The sequence below is a fragment of the Neovison vison genome, chromosome 1 (genome assembly GCF_020171115.1).
Source record: "Neovison vison isolate M4711 chromosome 1, ASM_NN_V1, whole genome shotgun sequence".
NCBI classification, from domain to species: domain Eukaryota; kingdom Metazoa; phylum Chordata; class Mammalia; order Carnivora; family Mustelidae; genus Neogale; species Neogale vison.
The window spans coordinates 200,081,072-200,092,875 of NC_058091.1; positions in this window are offsets into that span (position 1 = coordinate 200,081,072).

Sequence of the window (11,804 nt, forward strand, 5' to 3'; positions counted from 1 at the left end):
CCCTCAACAGATTAATGATGGTGATGGTGATGATGATGATAAATGTTTGAAGAAATTCAGACTTTTCCAGGGCCTTTTCTGAATTCTTGCATCGCCTTTAACTTGGTCCAGTTTGGGAGGTCTTTACTGTGTGCCACCCAAGCCTCCAAAGACAGCTTTCAGAAAGTGTGAATCTGATCTTGTTCCTTTCCCAAAGTGGAGCTCCATTACCTTTGGCTGAAGACCCACACTCCGACCACAGACCACAAGGCTCCTTTCTCACCCTCCTGGCAGTTTTTCACGCCTCTGGGCCTTGGCACACTTTGGTTCCTCGGCCTAAAACCCTTCCTCTTTCCCCCCACCTGGCTCATTCAAACTTAACCTTCAACACTCAGCTCCAAGCTGTCAGGAAGACTTTTCTGACCCCACCTTCTCCCCCCCTCTCTGTGTACTCAGGACTGAGCATAGGTCTGTCTGGGCTCTAGTTTTCCAGTCTGTCAGCTTGTCACATCCTTCAAAAGACTGTGAACTCTTTGAAAACAGGGGCTATATCTTTTATCATTAACCCAGAACTTAGTACAATTTCTGTCACGTAGAAGGTGCATAATAAATGTTAGAAGGTTGAGTGAACATTCTAGGGGGCAGGCATGGGGCCGTGATTCTTCTCTTACCACTCTGTTTGTCTCCCCTGTACGGATGTCATGCAGAGGGACTGACATAAACACAGGGATCTATGCAAGGTAAGGCAAGAGGGGCCATTCTTGTTTTATCCTTTATAATGCAGAGCCGGAATAAAAGAACCAGCTATAGTGCTTTTAATTTTAAATGTATTTTTAAAAAACTCCTCATTGGCAGTGAAGAATGGATTCTTTTTATTGAAATTTTTTAAAATTTTCTTTTTTAATCAAACTAGGTGGCCTGAGGTATTACCAAAGTGGTGCTAAGAAACTTCTGGGTCTCTGCTGTTTGCTCCTCTCTTACAGGAGTTATGTTGGAACCTTATTTGGAAATCAAGATTGTAATGATTGCTGGAATGGTTGTATACATCCATTGCTGGAATGGATGTAAAGATGTGGTCTTAGAAAATAAGGTTAATACCAAAAAAACATTTTATTAGGCAATTCGTGCTGCCATCAACGTGTTCACAGTGTTTATGGAAATAATGAAGCTGTGTTATGAGACTCCTCTTAAAATTCTCACATCACCCTGACATTTTGCATATAGGAATTAGGAATTAATGTGGTTTGCATATTTTGAATAAGCAAATGTGGACGACTGAGGTGTGATCCCCTTTGCAGCATTAGTAAGCTGCTTCTAGAAGCTCCGATTTTGAATTTCCTGCCCTTTGAAAAAAAACCCGTTTTCAAACTACAGTGAGAGCCTATCTCCCCAGGTTCTTTCCTGACCTCTCCTCTGGCACTTGTTAGGGGATCTGCTCCTGCTCAGGTACCTAGAGCAGCAGAAGAGTGCAAACATCTCAGTATAGGCCGGCGGTCACTGTGTACTGCTCTTTCTGCTGCTAGCTGCAGAATGTTGGCCCAGGCTTTCTTGCCACCCATGTGGACATGACCCTGCTTAGAGCCCAATTTTTCAGACTCTCTACGCTCAGTACAGTATAGTGAACCAAGTCTGAGCACCGGTTAATTGTACGGGTCTTGTTCTAGCACTCCATGTGTCAGGCAGCTGTGTGATCTCCAGGGGTTTTCTTTGTGGGTCCTTTATTTACTATGAAAACCACCGTGTCACAAGCTGGTTTGGGATGAAAATATCACCACCCCAAACTAAACTGCTATGCCCACGGGTTTGTCAGAATAATCATGAATTAGAATAAAGCTATCCTACTTTCTGATGGAAGTATTAGCTTTCCTTATATCCTTTAATCTTTATGATTTACTCCCACAGGTACCAAGAATTTTTTTTTTTTCACACTTTGAATACCATTTATTTTCAAGATGCGATTGTTTTTAGAGCAGTTGTAGGTTTACAGCATAATCGAGAGGAAGGTATGGACATCTCCCATGTCCCTTGCCCCTACACGTGTGCCTTTCCTCCATCATCAGCAGCTCCCACCAGAATAGTCACTGGTTACAACCAATGAATCCACATGAACACATCATGATTACCCAAAGTCCTTATTTTACATCAGAGTTCCCTCTATTTATTATACATAATATGGGTTTGGACAAATGTATAATGATATGTATCATACAGAGTGGTTTCACTGCCCTAAAGATTCTAGCTCCATTTGTTTACCCTCCCCCCACCAAGCCCCTGAAAACCTGTGATCTTTCTAACGTCTCCATTGTATTCCCTTTTGTAGAATATCTGTATTTGTAGAGTTGGAATCATACAGTATGCGGCCTTTCCAGATTGGCTTCTTTCACTTAGTAATATGCATCTAAGTTTCCTCTATGTCTTTTCATGGTTTGAGAGCTCATTTCTTTTTCTTTTTTAATTATTTGTATTAACATATAATGTATTATTTGCCCTAAGGGTACAGGTCTGTGAATCGCCAGGTTTACACACTTCACAGCACTCACTATAGTACATACCCTCCCCAATGTCCATAACCCAACCACCCATTCCCTTCCCCCTCACCCCAGCAACCCTCAGTTTGTATTGTGAGATTAAGAGTCTCTTATGATTTGTCTCCCTCCCGATCCCATCTTGTTTCATTTTTTTCTTCCCTACCCCCCAAACCCTGTACCCTGCCTCTGAAATTCTTCATATTAGAGAGATCATAGGATAATTGTCTTTCTCTGATTGACTTGTTTCATTCAGCTTAATACCATCTATTCCATCCACTTCTTTGCAAATGGCAAGATTTCATTTCTTTTGATGGCTGCATAGTATTCCATTCTACTTCTTTATCCATTCTTCTGTTGATGAACATCTAGATTCTTTCCATAGTTTGGCTATTGTGGACATTGCTGCTATAACTATTCAGGTGCACATGCCTCTTTGGATCATTACATTTGTATCTTTAGGGTAAATACCCAGTAGGTGATTGCTGGGTCATAGGGTAGCTCTATTTTCAACTTTTTGAGGAACCTCCATGCTGTTTTCCAGTTAATTGTATGAATGCACCAGCTTGCATTCCCACCAACAGTGTAAGAGGGTTCCCCTTTCTCTACATCCTGGTCAACATCCATCATTTCCTGACTTGTTAACTTTAACCATTCTGACTGGTGTGAGGGGGTATCTCATTGTGGTTTTGATTTTTGTTTCCCTGATGCTGAGTGATGTTGGGCGCTTTTTCATGTGTCTGTTGGCCATCTGAATGTCTTCTTTGCAGAAGTTTCTGTTCATGTCTTCTGCCCATTTCTTGATTGGATTGTTTCTTCTTTGAGGGTTGGATTTGATAAGTTCTTTATAGATTTTGGATACTAGCCCTTTACCTGATACATCATTTGCGAATATCTGCTCCCATTCTGTCTCAGCTGTCTTTTGGTTTTATTGACTGTTTCCTTTGCTGTGTAAAAGCTTTTGATCTTGATGAAGTTCCAATAGTTCATTTTTGCCCTTGCTTCCCTTGCCTTTGGCGATGTTTCAAGAAGAAATTGCTGCATCTGAGGTTGAAGAGGTTGCCTCTGTTCTCAAGGATTTTGATGGATTGCTGTCTCATATTGGGGTCTTTGATCCATGTTTAGTCTATTTTTGTGTGTGGTGTAAGGAAATGGTCCAGTTTCATTTTTCTGCATGTGGTTGTCCAATTTTCCCAACACCATTTATTGAAGAGACTGTCTTTTTTCCATTGGATATTCTTTCCTGCTTTGTCAAAAATTAGTTGACCATAAAGTTGAAGGTCCATTTCTGGACTCTCTCTTCTTTCCCATTGATTTTTGTGTCTCTTTTTGTGCCAGTACCATGCTGTCTTGATGATTGCAGCTTTGTAATAGAGCTTGAAGTCTGGAATTATGATGCCACCAACTTTGGCTTTCTTTTTCAGCATTCCTCTGGTTATTCAAGGTCTTTTCTGGTTCCTTATAAATTTTAGGATTATTTGTTCCATTTCTTTGAAAGAAATGGATGGTATTTTTGATAGGGATTGAATTAGATGTATAGATTGCTTTAGGTAGCATAGACATTTTCACAATATTTGTCCTTCCAATCCATGAGCATGGAAAGTTTTTCCATTTCTTTGTGTCTTCCTCAATTTCTTTCATGAGTGCTTTATAGTGTTCTGAGTACAGGTTCTTTGCCTCTTTGGTTAGGTTTATTCCTAGGTATCTTGGTTTGGGTGCAATTGTAAATGGGATTGACTCCTTAATTTCTCTTTGTTCTGTATGGCTGTTGGTGTATAGAGATGCAACTGATTTCTGTGCATTGATTTAATATCCCAACACTTTATTGAATTTCCATATGAGTTCTAGCAGTTTAGAGTGGTGTCTTTGGAGTTTTCCACATAAAGTATCTTATCATCTGCAATGAGTGAGAGTTTGATTCTTCTTTGCCAATTCGGATGCCTTTAATTTCTTTTTGTTGTCTGATTGCTGAGGCTAGGACTTCTAGTACTATGTTGAATAGCAGTGGTGATAAAGGACATCCCTGCCATGTTCCTGACCTTAGGGGGAAAACTCTGAGTTTTTCCCCATTGAGAATGGTATTAGCTGTGAGTTTTTCATAGATGGCTTTGATGGTATTGAGGTATGCACCCTCTATCTCTACACTTTGAAGAGTTTTGGTCATGAAAGGATGCTGTACTTTGTCAAATGTTTTTTTTTAGCATCTATTGAGAGTATCAAATGGTTCTTGTTCTTTCTTTTATTAGTGTATTGTATCACACTGATTGATTCTTGGATGTTGAACCAACCTTGCAGCCCAGGAATAAATCCCACTTGGTTGTGGTGAATAATCCTTATTTTAATGTACTGTTGGATCCTACTGGTTAGTTTTTTGGTGAGAATTTTCGCACCTGTGTTCATTAAGATATTGGTCTGTAATTCACCTTTTTAATGGGGTCTTTGGTTTTGTGATCAAGGTAATGCTGGCCTCATAAAATGAGTTTGGAAGTTTTCCTTCCATTTCTATTTTTTGGGACAGTTTCAGGAGAATAGGTATTAATTCTTCCTTAAATGTTTGGTAGAATTCCCCTGGGCTCTTGTTTTTTGGGAGATTTTTGATGACTGCTTCAATCTCCTTACTGGTTATGGTTTTCTATTTCTTCCTGGTTCAGTTTTGGTAGTTTATATGTCTCTAGGAATGCATCCATTTCTTCCAGATTGTCAAATTTGCTGGTGTATAGTTGCTCATAATATGTTCTTATAATTGTTTGTATTCTTTTGGTGTTGGTTGTGATCTCTCCTCTTTCATTCATGATTTTATTAATTTGGGTCCTTTCTCTTTTCTTTTTGATAAGTCTGGCCAGGGGTTTATCAATCTTATTAATTCTTTCAAAGAATGAGCTCCTGGTTTCATTGATTTGTTCTACTGTTCTTTTGGTTTCTATTTCATTGATTTCTGCTCTGATCTTTATGATTTCTCTTCTCCAGTTGGGTTTAGGCTTTCTTTTCTGTTCTTTCTCCAGCTCCATTAGGTGTAGGGTTAAGTTATATACTTGAGACCTTTCTTGTTTCTTGAGAAAGGCTTGTATCACTATATACTTTCCTCTCAGGACTGCCTTTCCTGTGTCCCACAGATTTTGAACAGTTGTGTTTTCATTTTTATTTGTTTCCATGACTTTTTAAAATTCTTTTTTAATTTCCTGGTTGACCCATTCATTCTTTAGTAGGATGCTTTTTAGCCTCCATGTATTTGAGTTCTTTCCAACTTTCCTCTTGTGATTGAGTTCCAGCTTTAGAGTATTGTGGTCTGAAAATGTGCAGGGAATGATCCCCAACTTTGGTACTGATTGAGACCTACTTTTGTGACCCAGGATGTGATCTATTCTGGAAAATGTTCCATGTGCACTAGATAATGTGTATTCTATTGCTTTGGGATGGAGTGTTCTGAATATATCTGTGATGTCCATCTGGTGCAGTGTGTCATTTATTTCCTTTTGATCTTTTGCTTGGATGATTTGTCCATCCAAGGACTGTTTTTTATTTTTATTTTTAACAGTATTGAATGAAGGTCTACTATGTACCAATATTTTTTAAAGGATTTTTAAAAGAAGATTTTATTTATTTATTTGACAAATTTTATTTATTATTTGACAAATAGAAAGAGAAAGCACAAGCAGTGTGAGTGGCAGGCAGAGGTAGAGGGAGAAGGAGACTCCCTCTTGAACAGGGAGACGATATGGGCATCCCTGGACTCTGGGATCATGACCTGAGCTGAAGGCAGCTGCTTAACTGAGCCACCCACACCCAAGCACCCCTCTATGGACTAATATTTTGAATTTAGAATATACTCATTGGGTAAATGAATCTACATAGTGAATTTCCTATTTCTTTATTTTTTCAAGACCTGGCATAATTTTTGGACATAGTAGATAGTTAATCTTTATGAATACTTCAATAAACTAAACAGAATTTGACTACATGATAGGTGTAGGCAACTTGGAGAATCTGTTTAGATTCTGTTTCATCTTTAAGAAGAAAAATGAACTGGCATCAGAAAATAAGTGACAGACCATCCTCTGACCATTCAGTTTCTCAAAGATATTTCTTTTTTTTTAATATTTTATTTATTTATTTGAGAGAGAGACAGTGAGAGAGCATGAGCGAGGAGAAGGTCAGAGGGAGAAGCAGACTCCCCATGGAGCTGGGAGCCCAATGTGGGACTCGATCCCGGGACTCCGAGACCATGACCTGAGCTGAAGGCAGCCGTCCAACCAACTGAGCCACCCAGGCGTCCCTCTCAAAGATATTTCAATGAGAAAACAGTCACTAGAAGGAGCCTCTAGGCCCCACTCTGGGATATCCCAAACTGTCACTTTTTGAAGACTGCCTCTAAGTCATATTGAGATTAACTTACTGGGTTTTTTTCCCCCAGGGAAAAATTAACCAAATTTTTATTCAAAGTTATGTTTTCTATTATATGAAAAGCGATTGTCAATGAGACACTCAAGGTCAGGGTTGATATCTGGCTTTATCTTCCTTTAAAAATGAATTTAATGACTTCATTAAAATCTAGGGATATATAAAAGGCAGCAATGCTATCACTCAGTTAACAGAGATTTACTTATCAGAATTTCAAACAAGGAATTCATCAAGCCACAAATTCTTTCCAAAGAACAGAACTGTCCTGTATTCAAAGAACATGAGGGCCATATCTCCTGTCATGCCCTTGATGACAATTCTGTAAATGTATTCTAGTATATGGCTAAAAGAAGGCTGCTTTCTTTCTCATTTAGCTCAAGGTATAGGAATTGACCAAGAGAAGACAGACTTAAGGATTTTCTCTTCTTTATAGAGAGCCAGTATGCTCAGAGCATCCTGGCATGTCTATTCTGAATCAGGTTTCCATATTCCCAAGTTAACCTATCTAGATTCCTTAAGGCTGTTTATCCTTCTAGGTGTCCTTACGGCTGAGAACTGGCCTTTGAGTAGAGTCAACTCCCACAGTGACTCAAGACCCAAGGCAATTCAAGAGAAAAAAAAAAAAAAACAGAGACAAGTACAAGGAGACAGTAACTAAGAATTTGACAGATAGCCACTGACAAAAAAAGAACACAAACACACACACACATGCAGAGACAATGCACACACACCACTTATGAAGAGATTGAGACATACTATGGCCGGGATTTTTTTTTCACCTTTAATAGAGAGCTAAGGTCTTTAATAAAGAGCTAAAATTTTTTTATTTTTTAAAATTGTTTAGATATTTATTGTTTTTTAAAAAATTTACTTTGATTTTGCTTCAGTGTTCCAAAATTCATTGTTTTTGCACCACACCCAGTGCCATGCAATGCGTGCCTTCCATAATACCCACTACCAGGCTCACCCAGTCCTCCACCCCTCTCCCCTCCAATACCCTCAGTTTGTTTCTCAGAGTCCACAGTCTCTCATGGTTTGTCTCCCCCTCCAATATCCCCCAAGTCACTTCTCTTCCTCATCTCCCAATGTCCTCTGTGTTATTCCTTATGCTCCACAAGTAAGTGAAACCATATGATAATTGACTCACTCTGCTTGATTTATTTCACTCAGCATAATCTCTTCCAGTCCCATCCATGCTGATACAAAAGTTGGATATTCATCCATTCTGATGGAGGCATAAAACTCCATTGTATACAAGCACCATATCCTCTTTATCCATTTGTCTGTTGAAGGGCATCTTGGCTTTTTCCACAGTTTGGTGACTGTGGCCATTGCTGCTATGAACATAAGGGTACAGATGGCCCTTCTTTTCACTACATATCTATCTTTGGGGTAAATAGCCAGTAGTGCAATTGCAGGGTCATAGGGTAGCCCTATTTTTAATTTCTTCAGGAATCTCCACACTATTTCCAAAGTGGCTACACAACTTGCATTCCCACCAACAGTGTAAGAAGGTTCCCTTTTTTCCTCATCCTCTCCAACACTTGTTGTTTACTGTCTTGTTGATTTTGGCCATTCTAACTGGTGTTAGGTGGTATCTCAATGTGGTTTTGATTTGAATCTCCCTGATGACTAATGATGATGAACATTTTTTCATGTGTCTATTAGCTATTTGTATGTCTTTTTTTTTTAATCTTTTTTTTTTTTAAGATTCTATTTATTTATTTGACAGAGAGAGATCACAAGTAGGCAGAGAGGCAGGCAGAGAGAGAGAGGAGGAAGCAGGCTCCCCGCTGAGCAGAGAGCCCGACGCGGGACTCGATCCAAGGACCCGAGATCATGACCTGAGCCGAAGGCAGCGACCTAACCCACTGAGCCACCCAGGCGCCCCTATTTGTATGTCTTTTTGTCTGTTCATGTCTTCTACCCCTTTTTCAACATTATTAGTTGTTTTGTGTGTGTTGAGTTTGAGGAGTTCTTTATAGATCTTGGATAGCCCTTTGTCTGTAGTGCCATTTGTGAATATCTTCTCCCATTCTGTGGGCTGCCTCTTGGCTTTGTTGACTGTTTTCTTTGCTGTGCAGAAGGTTTTGATCTTGATGAAGTTCCAAAAGTTCATTTTCACTTTTGTTTCCTTTGCCTTAGGAGACATGTCTTGAAAGAACTTGCTATGGCTGATGTCCAAGAGGTTACTGCCTATGTTCTCCTCTAGGATTTTGATAGATTCCTGCCTCATGTTGAGGTCTTTTATCCATTTTGAGTTTATCTTTGTGTATGGTATAAGAGAATGGTCGAATTTCATTCTTCTATACATAGCTGTCCAATTTTCCCAGCACCATTTATCAAAGAGACTGTCTTTTTTCCACTGTATATTTTTTCCTGTTTTGTTGAAGATTATTTGACCATAGAGTTGAGAGTCCAGATATGGGCACTCTACTCTGTTCCACTGGTCCATGTTTCTGTTTTTGTGTCAGTACCATGCTGTCTTGGTGATCACAGCTTTGTAGTAAAGCTTGAAATCAGGCAACAGGATGCCACCAGATTTGTTTTTCTTTTTCAACATTTCCTTAGCAATTTGGGGTCTCTTCTAGTTCCATACAAGTTTTAGGATTGTTTGTTTCAGCTTTTTGAAAAATGCTGGTGAAATTTTGATCAGGATGGTATTGAAAGTATAGATTGTTCTATGCAGTAAACACATTTTAACAATGTTTATTCTCCTGATCCGTGAGCGTGGAATGCTCTTCCATCTTTTTGTTTCTTCTTCAATTTTTTCATGAGTGTTCGGTAGTTCCTCGAGTACAGGTCCTTTACCTCTTTGGTTCTTGGTGCTAGAATAAATGGATTTGATTCTCTAATTTCCTTGTCTATATTTTCATTGTTAGTGTTTAGGAAGGGAACTGATTTTTGTACATTGATTTTGTATCCTGCCACATTACTGAATTGCTGTAGGAATTCTAGTAGTTTGGGGGTGGAGCCTTTTAGGTTTTCCATATAAAGTATCATGTCATCTGTGAAGAGAGAGAGTTTGACCTCTTCTTTGCCAGTTTGAATACATTTTATTTCTTTTTGTCTGATTGCTGTTACTAGGACTTCTAGTAATATGTTGAACAAGAATGGTGAGAGTGGGCATCCTTGTCGTATTCCTGATCTCAAAGGGAAGACTCTCAGCTTTTCCCTGTTGAGGATGATATTTGCTGTGGGATTTTCATAGATATTCTATGAAGTTGAGGAATGTTCCCTTTATCCCTATACTTTGAAGCTTTTTAATCAGGAATGGATGCTGTATCTCGTCAAATGCTTTCTCTGCATCAACTGAGAGGACCATAGGGTCTTTAAAGAAAAATGGCATAATTCAAGTAAAACTATTTTGACTCAAAGAATCTATAGTTCTGTCAAGTTGGCCTTCTTTTTGACATACTTGTCTTTACCTCAAGACCTTTGCACTAACTATTCTGCTACTTAAAATGCTTTTCCTCTATTTTCACATGACTGACTTCTTATCGTCATTTGTAACTTTCAACTTAAATATCAACTTCCTCAGAGAGGTTTTTCCTGACCACTGTAAAAAAAAAGCAGCTCATTACTCACCTAGCAGTACCCTATTTTAATTCTTTGCATTGCATTATACTCATTAATATCTAGTATTTCTTTTTTTTTCTCAATTTATTTGTTTTCAGAAAAACAGTATTCATTATTTTTTCACCACACCCAGTGCTCCATGCAATCTGTGCCCTCTATAATACCCACCACCTGGTACCCCAACCTCCCACCCCCCCACCACTTCAAACCCCTCAGATTGTTTTTCAGAGTCCATAGTCTCTCATGATTCACCTCCCCTTCCAATTTACCCCAACTCCCTTCTCCTCTCTAACACCCCTTGTCCTCCATGCTATTTGTTATGCTCCACAAATAAGTGAAACCATATGATAATTGACTCTCTCTGCTTGACTTATTTCACTCAGCATAATCTCTTCCAGTCCTGTCCATGTTGCTACAAAAGTTGGGTATTCATCCTTTCTGACGGAGGCATCATACTCCATAGTGTATATGGACCACATCTTCCTTATCCATTCATCCATTGAAGGGCATCTTGGTTCTTTCCATAGTTTGGCGACCGTGGCCATTGCTGCTATAAACATTGGGGTACAGATGGCCCTTCTTTTCACGACATCTGTATCTTTGGGGTAAATACCCAGGAGTGCAATTGCAGGGTCATAGGGAAGCTCTATTTTTAATTTCTTGAGGAATCTCCACACTGTTCTCCAAAGAGGCTGCACCAACTTGCATTCCCACCAACAGTGTAAGAGGGTTCCCCTTTATCCACATCCTCTCCAACACATGTTGTTAGTATTTCTTATTGTTTACCTTTAAAAATGTGTTTTTTTTAAAGTTTACCTAAATGATACCAATGAGTTTTTTTTTTAAAGATTTTATTTATTTATTTGACAGACAGAGATCACAAGTAGGCAGAGAGGCAAGCAGAGAGAGAGAGGGGGAAGCAGACGACGTGAGGCTCAATCCCCGGACCCTGGGATCATGACCTGAGCCAAAGTTTAACTCACTGAGCCACCCAGGCACCCCTAAAAAATGTGTTTCTAAATCTTCTCCCTTACCTTGGTGTAACATAAGATCCTAGGAGTACAGGTTTTTGCTTGTTCTCTTTATAGCCCTTGGTTGACACATACTACCTATCCAATTCACACAGTGGTTGGCTTTTTCATCACCAGAACTTAAAAAATTCCTTGGATTGAAACTGATGTTTAATAAAGAGTTGTTTAACTGAGTTTGAAGACTTATAGTAATGGGAGGGATTCTAATAAACTATTTCTCTTTAACTCTTAAAATTTTCTTTCACATTGTCCTTCCATTTGTTAATTTAGTATGAAATGGCCTTGATTTTTT